Source organism: Leptonychotes weddellii, chromosome 15 (assembly GCF_054177405.1).
Source record: "Leptonychotes weddellii isolate Sample4059 chromosome 15, ASM5417740v2, whole genome shotgun sequence".
Taxonomy (NCBI): domain Eukaryota; kingdom Metazoa; phylum Chordata; class Mammalia; order Carnivora; family Phocidae; genus Leptonychotes; species Leptonychotes weddellii.
Window position 1 is genome coordinate 24,614,662 of NC_138383.1, and position 13,417 is coordinate 24,628,078.

The following is a 13,417-nucleotide window of genomic DNA, read 5'->3' on the forward strand; positions in this document are numbered from 1 at the left end:
ACAAAAGCATTAGACCCTGGGAAAGGGGAGGAATCTGATTTCTAGAGTTGCTACATTATTAGATTCAAATGTTCAGTTTCCAAAAACAAACAAACAAATATCACAAGGGGTACAAAGAAACAGAAAAGAGCAAAGACCAAAGGTCAAGTCTAAGAACAAAGGAAAAAAGATTGAAGAAAAGTGGACAGAACCTAAGGGACTTGTGTGATACCATCACATGGATGAATATTTCACTGTGGGAGCCCAAAAGAAGAGAGAGAGGGGGGCAGAGAGAATATTTGAAGAAATAACAGATGAAAATATGCCAGTGTTGATGAAAGATATAAATATAAATACCCAAGAAATTCAACAAACTCCAAAATGAAAGTGGAGACCCATACTGAGACACATTATAATTAAACTTCCAAGAGATAAAAGACAAAGAGAGTATCTTTAAAACAGCAAGATAAAAGTGATTCATCACATACAAGGGATTCTCAATAATATGAGTCAATTTCTCAACAAAAACTTGTAGACCAGAAGGCAATGAGCCAATATATGCAAAGTGCTTAACAAAACAAAACAAAACAACCCCCACCTCAATCAAGAACCTATATCTGGCAAAACCATCTTTCAAAAGTTGGGCAAAATTAAATTTGGGAGAATAAACAAAAGCTGAAGGAGTTCATTGTTAGTAGGTCTGTCATGCAAGAAAAGGGAGTCTTGCAGGTTGAAATGAAAGAAACTAGACAGTGACTTGAAATCATATGGGCAAATAAAGCTAATTTTATTGTAACAATAGGTTATAATTCCACTTTTAATTTTCTATATGGTTTAAAAATCTAATACATTTAAAAAATAATTATTAATTTAAATGCTAATATTGCAATTTTGGTTTGTAACTCCACATTTTATTTTCTACATAAATTATGAGACTAATGCATTTAAAAGAATTATTGGTTTATATTTGGGGGCACACATGTATAAAGATTTAATTTTGTAACATCACAACTAAAAGGTTGTAGGGTTAGAGCTATAAAGGAGAATTTTTATGTTATTGAAGTTAAGCAAGTATAAATTCATTTTAGAGTATTATAGCTTATACTCTAAATTAAATGTTATCCTCATGGTAAATGTTAAATGTAATCCTCATGGTAACCAAAATGAAAATAGCTACAGAATATACACAAAGAAATGAGAAAGGAATATAAACATTTTACTAAAAAAATCAACTAAATACAAGATAAGGAAGTAATACAGGAAACCAAAGACAAGAAAAAGCTATAAAACATGTGGAAAACAAATATCAAAATAGCAGAAGAAAGTCTTTCCTTATCATCAGAAAGGATGAATACCTACCATTTACATTGACATGGATGGAACTGGGGGTATTATGCTAAATGAAATAAGTCAATCAGAGAAAGAAAATTATCATATGGTTTCAATCATATGTGGAATATAAGAAATAGTGCAGAGGATAATAGGAGAAGGGAGGGAAAACTGAATGGGAAGAAATCAGAGAGGGAGACAAACCATGAGAGACTCTTGACTCCAGGAAACAAACCGAGGGTTGCACAAAGGGAGGTCAGTGGGGGATGGGGTAACTGGGTGATGGACATTAAGGAGGACATGTGATAAGATGAGTACTGGGTGTTATATGCAACTAATGAATCATTGAACACCATATCAAAAACTAATGATGTACTATATGTTGGCTAATTGAATTTAAATAAAAAAAGGAAATTTAAAAGACTTAAAAAGTAGACACATCACATATTAATGGATTGGAAGACTTAATATTATCAATACTACTCAAAGTGATGTAAAATTCACTATAATCCCTATCACAATATCAATGATATATTTAAAAGAAACAGAAAACATCTATTCTAAAATTCATATGGAATCTCCAGGGACCTCAAATAGACCGATGGAATAGAATAGAGAGCTGAGAAATAAGCCCTTACATATATGGTCAAATGATTTTTGACAAGAGTGCAAAGACCATTTAGTGGGGCAAAAGACAGTCTTTCAACTGTGCTCAGAAAACTAGATAACCACATGCAAATGAATGAAGTTGAAACCTTGGCTAATACAAAAATTAACTCAAAATTGACCAAAAAAATCTAAGTGCAGTTTTAAAACTATAAAACTCTTAGAAGAAAATGTAGAACAAAAGCTGTACAACATTTGATTTGACAGTGCTTTCTTGTGTATGCAGCAAGAGTACAGCAACAAAAGAAAAAACAGAAATTTTGAAAATTTAAAAAAAAGTGTATCAAAAGACACTATCACTGTCAACAGAGTACAAAAGCAACTCACAATGAGATAAATTATTTGCAAACCATGTATCTGGTAAGGGATTAATATCCAGTATATATAAACAACTCCTAAAACTCAACAACAAATAAACAGTCTGAACCACACATGAGCAAAGAGCTTGAATAGACATTTTCCAAAGGAGAGACAAATGTCCAATAAGAACATGAAAAGATACCCAACATCATTAATAATCAGGGAATGCAAATAAAAAATGAGATACAACCTCACACCCATTAGGATGGCTAGTATTAAAAAAAAAAAAAAGCAACTGTCGGTGAGAACGTAAAGAAATTGGAATCCTTGTAAACCGTTGGTGAGAACGTAAAATGCTATAATGACTGTGGAAAACATTATGGCAGTTCCTCAAGAAACAAAAGATAGAATTATATGATCCCATAATTCCACGTCTGGGTGTACACGCAAAAGAATGGAAAGCAGGGATTCTAAGAGGTATTACACACCCATGGTCATAGTAACATTATTCACAATAGCTAAAATATGGAAGCAACCCGGTGTTCATGAAAGAATAAATGGATAAGCAAGATGCATTGGAATATTGGTTAGCCTTAAAAAGGAAGGAAATTCTGACATATGCTACAAAAATGGATGAAGCTTAAGGACATTATGCTAAGTGAAATAAGCCAGTTACAAAAAGATAAATGTTGCATGATCCCATTTAATGAAGTTCTTAGAGCAGTCAAAGTCATAGAAACAGAAAGTAGAATGGTGGTTGCCAGGGACTGAGGAGAAAGGAGGAAGGAGTTATTGCTTAATGAGTAGATGGAAAGAAGTTGAGGATGGTAGAACAACATTATGATTGTTTTTAATACCACTGAACTGTACACTTAAAATGGTTAAGATGGTAAATTGTATATGTATTTTACCACAATAATTTTGAAAACTCAACATTCATCCAGATACTTCACTGATTCATCCATTATGAACCTACATTTTCTATTCATCATTTCCTGTGATTGAATTGATAATGGAAACCTATCCTTTTCTGAACTTGTTCTGTGCTACCCTTTTGCCCCACTACCCCTTGAATTCAACTCATTTATGTCATTGTGAACTTGAAGTCAATTACATAAAAATTCATTATATGTTTCAGAGAATTGATACAAAAATATTTTATAAAGCTATCCCAAATTGTAATTATACATGTAAATGTCTTCTTAAATGGCAGTTGACTAACCTCGATAGCATTTTTCTTTTACTATTATCAAGGGAGATCAGAGAATATAATGCCAACTATGAATCTGTTTTTATTGTGTTCTTTCTATAGAGTTGTTTCAATTGCATTCTTTGGTATTATGAAGTGCAGTTCAAATTAGTTTGTACTTTGAGTTTCAATACTCTACAGTTTTGTAGAACTTTGCCAAATTCATAATAGCTAATTATACCTAAAGTCTAAGAATTCAGCAATATATCTGTTCTAAAATGAGGCTATCACTTTTGTATTAAACAAAAGTGTCTGGCATTTTAACTAAGTGCCGCTCATCTCTACATTTTTATCTCAAACACAGTAATATTAGTAATAGCTAATATTTATGGAGTTTAATTATGTGTCAGAAACTATCAAGGGGTTCAGATTCATTACCTAATTTAAACTTTGTAACAAACCTATGCAAAAATGTCATTTTATCTAGCATTTTAGAATAAGGAAACCAAAGCCTGGGCAGGTTTAGAAACATGTTCAAGGTTTTAGGTAGTAAGTGGGAGAGCACAGATACTAATCAAAGCATGTCCACTCAGCTACAATATTCATTCAGACTAATCATTTTAACCTGTTCAATAGCCACATTTGTGATCTATTCCTAACCTTTCCAAAAACATTTTTAGAATGTTCTTTTTTTGTACTAAATTTATCCTTGGCTTGATTTTATTTTGACATCTGTATCCCTCTCCCTCCACCAAATTTTTAAAGTATTTTAAATTATATGGATTTTCTATGATAAGTAAGTTTTTAGTAAATGAGGAACAATATAAATAATTAAGAACAGACTTTGGAAAGACAATCATTGAAAGAATCTATCAAAATGGTATAGGAAACTACTTCCAAAGGAAAGAAGTGTTTACTTGGAGTAGTTTGATGTTTGTAAATTCCTGAGGTCCAACTGAGACATCCTCTGGGGGTTGAGAATGCATAGCTAAGTATCATGTCCCTAGGGGTTCTGCACTAACAGTCCCAAGATAAACACAAGGTTTGAGAAAAAAACATATTTAAAACTTATTTCTGTCCATATAATTTATATTCTGGATTGAATAGAGAGGTAGGTTGCTAGTAGCTACAACATGTTCCAGGCAGAAAGTGTTGCAGAAAGTGTAGAGTTACTTCCTTGCTTAGCTGTTGATATTATGTAAGTTTTGAATTAATGGATGTCTGTGTTTTAGTGTTAATTATGAAAACCTGAGCTCCTGGCTGAGGAATTTGACTGCCTTTATTTTAAAATAAAATTTTGCCTAGAGGAATAAAATCTCCTCTCCCTGAGATGAAAATCATTGTTGGCTCATTGCCTGATGCACTGTATGAAGGAAAGATGAGAATGGGAAGAGAAGCACAGTATACACAATTGAAATAAGAATATTCAGAGACAATATTTTTAAAAAGTCTGGTTATTGTTCAGTATGGGTCAATATGACAGAATACATATAAAAACAAATCTACGGCCTCACTGGTAGACTAGAAAAGTTGCCACAATCACATTCATTAGGAATTTGGGGAAATTAAAAAGCAAATGGAATAAGATTGACAGTGAAATCTAACAGAATTAAGGAAGGTAGCAAAAGAGGAGGCCTTCAAGAACTAGAATGCTTTTCCACAGAAATTCTCAGGAATAGCTCCTCCAAGATACCCTAGAGCAAAAGCCAGGGGGAGAGAAAGGAGGGATGTGAGCAGTCAACCAGGTAATTATATTTCATCAATTCTTAGCTTTAGAATTTTTCACATGTTAATATTTATTTAATAATCTAAAAGTGTCTTACAATCATGCAATGTCAATTGGCAGCAATTTTTGTTTGTAGCTGTTTGTGAAATAATGATATACTTCATCACTGATGTTTTTGTGATCTGTGTTCTATGAGATACAATGAGTGGAGGAACTGCAGCCCAGCTAATCACCTCCTACAGTTCAGAGCTGCTGCTACTACTAGTGTTTGCTTCCAGGTAAAACCCAAGAGTATATTTTTTTTTCTTTCTTGTTTGTTTTGTTTGTTTTTCTTTTCTAAAACTGGGTATCACAAGAGATCTGCTTCTAGATTGGCCATTGTAGTCAGAAAAGATGATAGTGTTTTGAGGTAATTTATATCTATAATAAAAGGCAAAAAGTATTGAAAATGGCAGAATAGGGGCGCCTGGGTGGCTCAGTTGGTTAAGCGACTGCCTTCAGCTCAGGTCATGATCCCAGGGTCCTGGGATTGAGTCCCGCATCGGGCTCCCTGCTCTGCGGGGAGCCTGCTTCTCCCTCTCCCACTCCCCCTGCTTGTGTTCCCTCTCTCGCTGTGTCTCTCTCTGTCAAATAAATAAATAAAATCTTTTAATAAAAAAAAAAAAGAAAATGGCAGAATATATTGAAAAACCCTACTCCATCCCAGATGAACCTTTATCTTCCACTCCTTTTCAGAACTATCATTCAAGTATGAAGGAAAAAGTAAAGATATGTTTTGATATAGAAACCTTTTAAAATGTTGCTACTATGAACTCTGAAAGTATTTATTGAAAATATTCTCTAAGCGGAAATGAACTCTAGCAGTCTAGAAAAATTCATATGTAGATAAGAGTGCTGAGCAGAAAAATATTAATATTATAGGTAGGTATAAATAATTATCAGTATGGCAGCTATGAGCATTGGTGTACTTGTTAAGAAATGATTTGTAGGAAAGAAAAGGCAAATGTAAAATAACCTGAAAATAACATTCATGGAGGCTTTATCAAAATAACAGTTTGGAAGATGAGGTGAGCAAATGATATTGTGTTATTTGAAGGATGATAATTGATAACAATGATATATATTTTGATACCGATTAAGAAGTATGTTTATACTACACATTTTTTAATGATGTAAATATAACCACAGAAAGATTAGAAATAGTATGCAAAATACTCACATGACTACAAACTTTTTGAGACAACTATTGAAGGAAAAAAAAGATCTCGATCCAACTTGGGACAGAAAAGAAATAACAATAGAGCATATGAAAAGTAAATGAAAAATAAAATATTCAGATGAGACAAAGTGTATTTTCCATATTGGTGTATGGACCCCCAAGATGGTTCAATGAATGAGTTTGGAGGTTCCTCCCTTGTTAGCAAAGAGCTAAGTGGAACTGATGGCTCTTCTTATGCAAACTAAGTCTTCCCTTTTCCCACTGGGATCTGGCGTGGAGAGGAACCCTGCATATTTTCAACATCCCACAGCCCTGAATGGACTAAGACACTACCTCTGTGGTGTATTGATCCTATGAGAACCCAAAGCTCTTTTGTTTCATTACTTGTCCTTGTCCTCAACAACATCCTTGAGAAAACTATAGAAAACAATGATGGGATGGAAGCAATGTAGGTTTAAAAAGTCAGAAGTTCTGGAGCATCTGGGTGGCTCAGTTGATTTAACCATCCCAACTCTTGGTTTGGCTCAGATCATGATCTCAGGGTACGGGGATTGAGACCTGTGTCTGACTCTGTGCTCGGCATGGAGTCTGCTTGTCCCTATACCTCCCCACACCCTTGCTGTCACGCTTTCTCTCTCTCTCTCTTCTAAAATAAATAAATCTTTAAAAAATATATCAGAAGTTCTGTATTCAAAACTTTGATGAGCCATTTAAGAATTCTATAACCCAAAGCTCATCATGTAAGCTAGGATTCATTTTACTCATGATCAAAGTGAAAGTAACAATATATGTCTACAAGGATGAAGATAACTTATATGATATTGATTTTCACAGAGTTTAACAACCTGGAAGATAAATATTGATTGATAAACACACAAATCCCCAATATATTCTAAATTTCATTGTAAATTTACTTATAGACCTAATTCTGGATGTTGGAAAAGAAAGGAGGACAGGAGCATTAAGTCAAAATGACTGTCACATGGAAAGGCTGATGTTGCTGGGGAATGGTAGGCAGAATTCTAAGGTGGCTCTAAGATTCTAAGATTCATGTCCCCTGATGTATAATCACCTCCTCTTGAGTATGAGGGGATAGTAGTTCCTGTGATTACATTAGGACATATGACAAGGGTGATGTGAGAGGCACTCCTATGGTTATGTTGTTACATAATATTCCATGTTGGTAGCAGACTGGATAGGCATTTCACTGTTGGCTTTCAAGAAATAAGATGGCATGTTATAAGGGAGAGAGGCAGAGGGAGAAACAGACTCCCCGCTGAGCTGGCAGCCTGACGTGGGGCTTGATCCCAGGACCTGGAGATCATGACCTGAGCTGAAGGCAGACGCTTAACCATCTGAGCCACCCAGGTGCCCCTCAGCCCACATTTTGAACTCAGCGTGGTATAACCCTGAACAGAGGACCAGCTAACCTGGAATTCTGACCCACATAACTGAGATAATAAATCTGTTCTTTGTAAGTCACTAAGTTTGTGGTATTTCTGCAGTAACCAAAAAATATATAAGGACTTAAAGTAAAATGATGCCTGGAAGCTATGAACGTTCTCAGAGTGGCCTCAGGAAAAATGGATAACAGGACCTGGGCAGATAAATTACTTGTAAGTCTGAGTATATTTGAGACCTCTACCCTCAGCCAGTTGTTGGAGCTGAGACTTTATGTATATCGGCTAAGGAAGTAAGTCAGTCTAATGAAAAATAAGAGACAGAGAAGACAATAACAGAATTGGCTTAGGTAAAATGGTGATCAAATTGCCTCATGAATAAAGAAGATTTGCTCTAGACATGCCGCCATCTTAAAAAAAAATATGAGAATTAACTTGTTCTTTAAAAAAATAAGATTTTTCCAAAAGATTTCTTTGACAGATATAGTTTCTTCATATTTTTTTTCACAGAACACTGTAAAAATAATTTTTAAACTATATATTTGAAGCTGCATTAAGCTTGGTTATATTGTTTAGAATGATACACTGTTATGTCCATTTGATAGTTGACTATCAAGTCAAATTTGGGGGGATAAATACATAAAGTAAGTCATGTGATTTCACTTCCTCAAGTGTCCCAATTAATTAAATCTTCAGATTAGGGTTTGTTGGCCCTATAAACCTCAAGAGGATAGAAAGCAGAAGCATTGTTGGAGCTGAGCACCAACTTCAGGCAGTAGTTTTGGGAATTGTGTAAGCCCCTTAGAGAACTATGAGGCTGGAGGGTCTGTTTATCTGAGTTGAGAGTCTGGAGTCCCCAATAGTTACAGATTTATGAATAGCATAATAAAGTTCTGGGAAATCTTGTCTTCATTCCATGTACTGTGATTACCTCCCAGAATAGACTGAGCTCCCTAAAAGAGGCAAGATTTTACTCTTCCTTTATATCCCCAGGTGCCTGTGGAAAGTCTCACACATGGTCGAAATCAAGTAATTTTAACCAAACTATGCTAAGTAAATTTATTGAATATACATAATCTAGTTATTTGTGATATTGATCTATGACATGTCCTTCAAAAGCTGGTTCATACCCCATATTGCCCAGGAATCTTTCCATGATTGACTGCATAATTCTCATTTATTATGCCCTTAAGACTTTCATTATCAATGTGTTCTGTTTAAATGTGTATTTCCCAGTGTTCCTATGGGGCCGGCATTTTCCTCTGTCTCTTGTATTCTATTATGTACTCCCCAGAGTCAGATCCTGTGTCTTTCAATTCATTTGCATGTCCAGATTGCCTTGGTCAAGCACCTGTTCACAGGAGGCACAGGATCAATATTTTTTCCAAGTGACTAATACTTGCCAGTATTTGTGATTGTTGTATTTCATCTTGGTTTAAATCCCATAGTAGGTATATTTTCTTCTGACTTAGGCTTCAGCAAAACAGATGGCATGCGCCTGCACATTGATCTCTCTTGAGGTGGCAGAGTGAAACACTTTGGTTGTAGAAAAAATTGTTTAGAAGCTTCTCAACTGACCCCTTTGTGTACCAGATCAACATTTTGTGCAGCTAGTTTTATCTTTGCTTAAACTAGTATTGATCAAACTATCAAAGATTGTGTTATAGTTTGAACAGCTGTTCTTGAAGCACCACCAAAAATAAGGGTTTGCATTTAAATCTTTAAATCAATCCACATCTTGTTGGCTATCACAGAGTTTAGATGGTAGGGAACTTGTTTAATTTTTTTTCAATCTTATTTACCACAAGAGAAGCTATAATGGTATTTGAGCACTCTAGGTTTTTTCTCATTCACTGTTCAGTTTATTATACCTTCTACCATTCATTCCTACCCTTTGACCTCTGCCTCTACAGAAGTGCAGTTTTCTAAGAACCCTTGTTTAGATGAAGAATCAGTGCTGGTAAATGCTTTGTGAAATATTGAAGGGCTCTGCTGGAATCTTAGGCTGATTTACCATAATCACACACACACACAAAGAAACAAAAAAACATTCCGAGAAAACTTGTAGGATACCTTGAAACAGCTTAAAATGAGCTTTATTACAAGATGGGTGATTAAATTATTACATGAGAAATTAGAACTTGAGATATTTGCAGTGAGGACATTCTTAAATCTCACTGCTGAGAAATGTGTAGGGTTTTAGCAGAGATTTGGAAAGCTTTTAGGTTTCTATTTCTCAGGTAAGCCTTGGAAAGACTAGCTTTCAGCTGAAAATGGGTCACAGCAAGAGAATAGTATTAATTACAGCTAAACCCTCCAGAGAACTCTACTACAAGGCTACAGATATAAAGGTTAAAACAAATTCCACAGATTTGCAAAATTCTTTATTTATGCTTACACAGATTCAGAAGCACTCTTAGCATAAATCAAGCTCTGGAGTTAACTCCATCTAAAAAAAATACAACAAGCATTTAGTGTGCCTCTCCTTGATCTTACATGATTACTGTAGGGTTATCATTTTTAAAATATTTGTTCTGGCATATGTTTATCTTTACGATTATTTGCCATCAAAAACTTGATTGTTGATGATGCTCTGTTAGGTTATTAATGGAGGTAGGGGATTAAAATTCCCAAACCTATTCCCAGAATCAGTGCCACTTGAAGATTTAAGTAGATTTAATAATGCTCAGAACTTTCTTAATCACAGATATTTGCTATGAAGTATGGGGCAGAAAAAAATTCCCATATATTTCCCTCTCCCTTCTTACTAATATAGGGCTGCCTCTCTAATATGCTTTCTGCAGGGCTTGAAATTTCCAGTCTGGACCATTATTAATCAGCCACAGCACACCGTGGGTTAGTTTATCAAATCATGACAGAATGAGTATGGAGAGAAAATACGAAATGAGATGGGGAACTGAGGGAAAGTGAGAGCAGGAGATCAGGGTGGCTTCAGGAAGGGTCATGGAAAAATGTAGACAGAGAACTTACCATAATCAAGAGGAAGATATGAAAGTTTAGGGACATTTTGTGAATTTTGTATCCCAGTGACAGTGGGTCTCTAATTCATTTAATGAGTAGGATAGAGATGCTAAATGCCCTGATGGGCAGACTGTTGAATAGAACAAAATATTAACCCATTTGTTCCCTGACTTTTGAATGCCCTGCTAGACATTCAGAAAAAGTTTACCTGAGCCAGTCTATATTCCATTTTATAAAGACATATTTTTTGTGTGTGTCCATGGTTTTACTATTCAATGAGCTTTGCAGTAAAGCAATGGAAGTCTAAGTCAAATGTTAATTTGAGCTCCAGAATTGTTTGCAATTTCAGAAATACATGTCACTGGTGGTGAGGATGATGTTTGTTGTTTTGTTTCACAAATATAACTGTATTTGTAGATGCCACACTGTTGGCAAATTTATATAGATGTGTTTATCCTTTCCTTCATTGTGACTTCTACTGTAGCCATTCTCAAGGTTTTACCTATTGATATATATTTTATTATAAATTATTTTCCTTTTATTTATCCTCTATAATCCTCTATAATTAATTAAATGTGAATATAAATGATATTATGGATTTAATGCAAGATAATAAAGATAGCTTTACTTACATATATGTGTTATAAGATAAGGACATTGCACAGGATAAGGTGGAAAAGAATGAACTTGGAATATGGGAAAGGCCTCAAGAAGGCCTTTGGGAAAGAAGAGAATAAAGACCCTGAGGACATACTTTACTTAGTCACTGACAGCCCTAGTACCAAGTCAAGTACAGATAAAATATTTTGACAGAAGCAGAAAGAGGGACAAATTGATAAAAATAAATTCATTTAGGCATTTAATAAATATGAAACTACAAGACTGTAATAGGGGTGGAGATTCACAAAGGAATTAGTCCATGATCCCCAAACTCAAGTAACTCCGGTAGGAGAAAGAGATGCATATATAAATGATTACAAGACAAGGAGGCAAGTTCAACTCTAGATGTGAGGTGATCTAATCAAGTGTGGAGGAAAGGTGAGCTGGGGAAGACGTCTCAGAGGAGATGGACTGATTGGAACTTAATTCACTGGTAAGATTTAGCAGTACGAGAGGGAGTGTTGAACAGTCTCAGAGGAGAAAAACACTGTGACCAGTTACAAAACCCAGGGGAAGCCTCCAGCTACATGAAAGATAGCAAAAATCATCACTATAAAGACCACCAGGGATAGAAGTTCAAAGGCTTCTGCCCATTGCATCTTGGTATTGCAGTCACTATGGAAAACACAACATGTCAGGCATGGATGACACAACATGTTACTTATATTTACTTACATATAGAAGAAACAGAGCAAGATCAGTTTTAATAGTGGACATTGGTCCCCTGTGGCCAGCATGAATCTCCAGGCCACCAATGGAAGGCAGTTTGCCTACATGCAGCCTTCTGCTGCTATGGTAGAAGGACCCCAACCCTCACCCATGGAATATGAAATCCTGAAAATTGAAGATGTGTCTGAGCGCCACTGACATACATGCTTAAACAGAAAAAAAGGAACACTTACTGAGCATGTAACAGGGAAAGATGTTCCCACACAAGGTGACAAGCCTGGCACAGGCAGTATGGGCTCTTCATCTCTCAGTAAGGGTGTGTTCCTATCTCAAGGCTCAATCTTATGTAGCCAAGGAGGTCTCATGAAAAGACTGCATGAAATGAGTGCTTCTCCCAACAGGGAGGCATTAGATTGTTGGCAAAGGGAAGTATAGAGAAGAAACAAGTCAAAGGATATGAACAAGATATACCCTGATACGTGTGGGAAATCTCAAGCAACAGCTATCTGTGAGTCAGGAGAAAGGCAGGGACTGGATCTTTGAGGACCTTAGTAGTTATGTAAGGACTGTAATATTTTTTATAGAATAGAAGATTTTTTTTAGAAATCTTTTAGGTAGCTGTGAGGAGGAAGGTGTTGAGGCAGATAGAAGAGGAGACAAAGGATAGTGGATACATTACTGTACTAATTTGAGAGCTAATGAAGAACTACAATAGGGTAATGGGACCACTACCCATGCACCATCAGCAAGGTTCTACACTGATTGGTCTGAGTTGGGTACCAAGTATTGGAATTTTTTCTAAGCTCCTCAGGTAATTATGATACCTAATAAAAGTTAAGAAGCACTGAATTAGATAATTACTTAGAATAAATCAAAAGGACTTGACTGAGAAAAAGAGAATGAAAGAGAACGGAGACAAGGAGACATCTAGGATTGTGCCTAGAGTCCTATTTTGGAAAAAATCTGCAAATGGTCATGTTATTAATTCAACTAGAGGAGGTAAGAGATTGAATAACCTGAAGGGAAAAAATAATGCATTCCAAATGAGCATATTGAGTTCAAGGTGCCCATGGTATATCTGAATGTTGATGGTCAGCAAGCAAGTAAATGTAACAGTTCAATACTTTGCAAGTTAATATAAAAGGTCAGCACTTTGTAAAAAGATGTGCAGTTTGAAGGTATAAATTTTAGAGTCATCAGTGTCTTGAAGGGGGTGTTAAAAACACACCAATGCGTATTATTCTTCAGGGGCAGGGTATAAAATGAGAAAGGCAGGAGACCAATGATGGAAATCTATA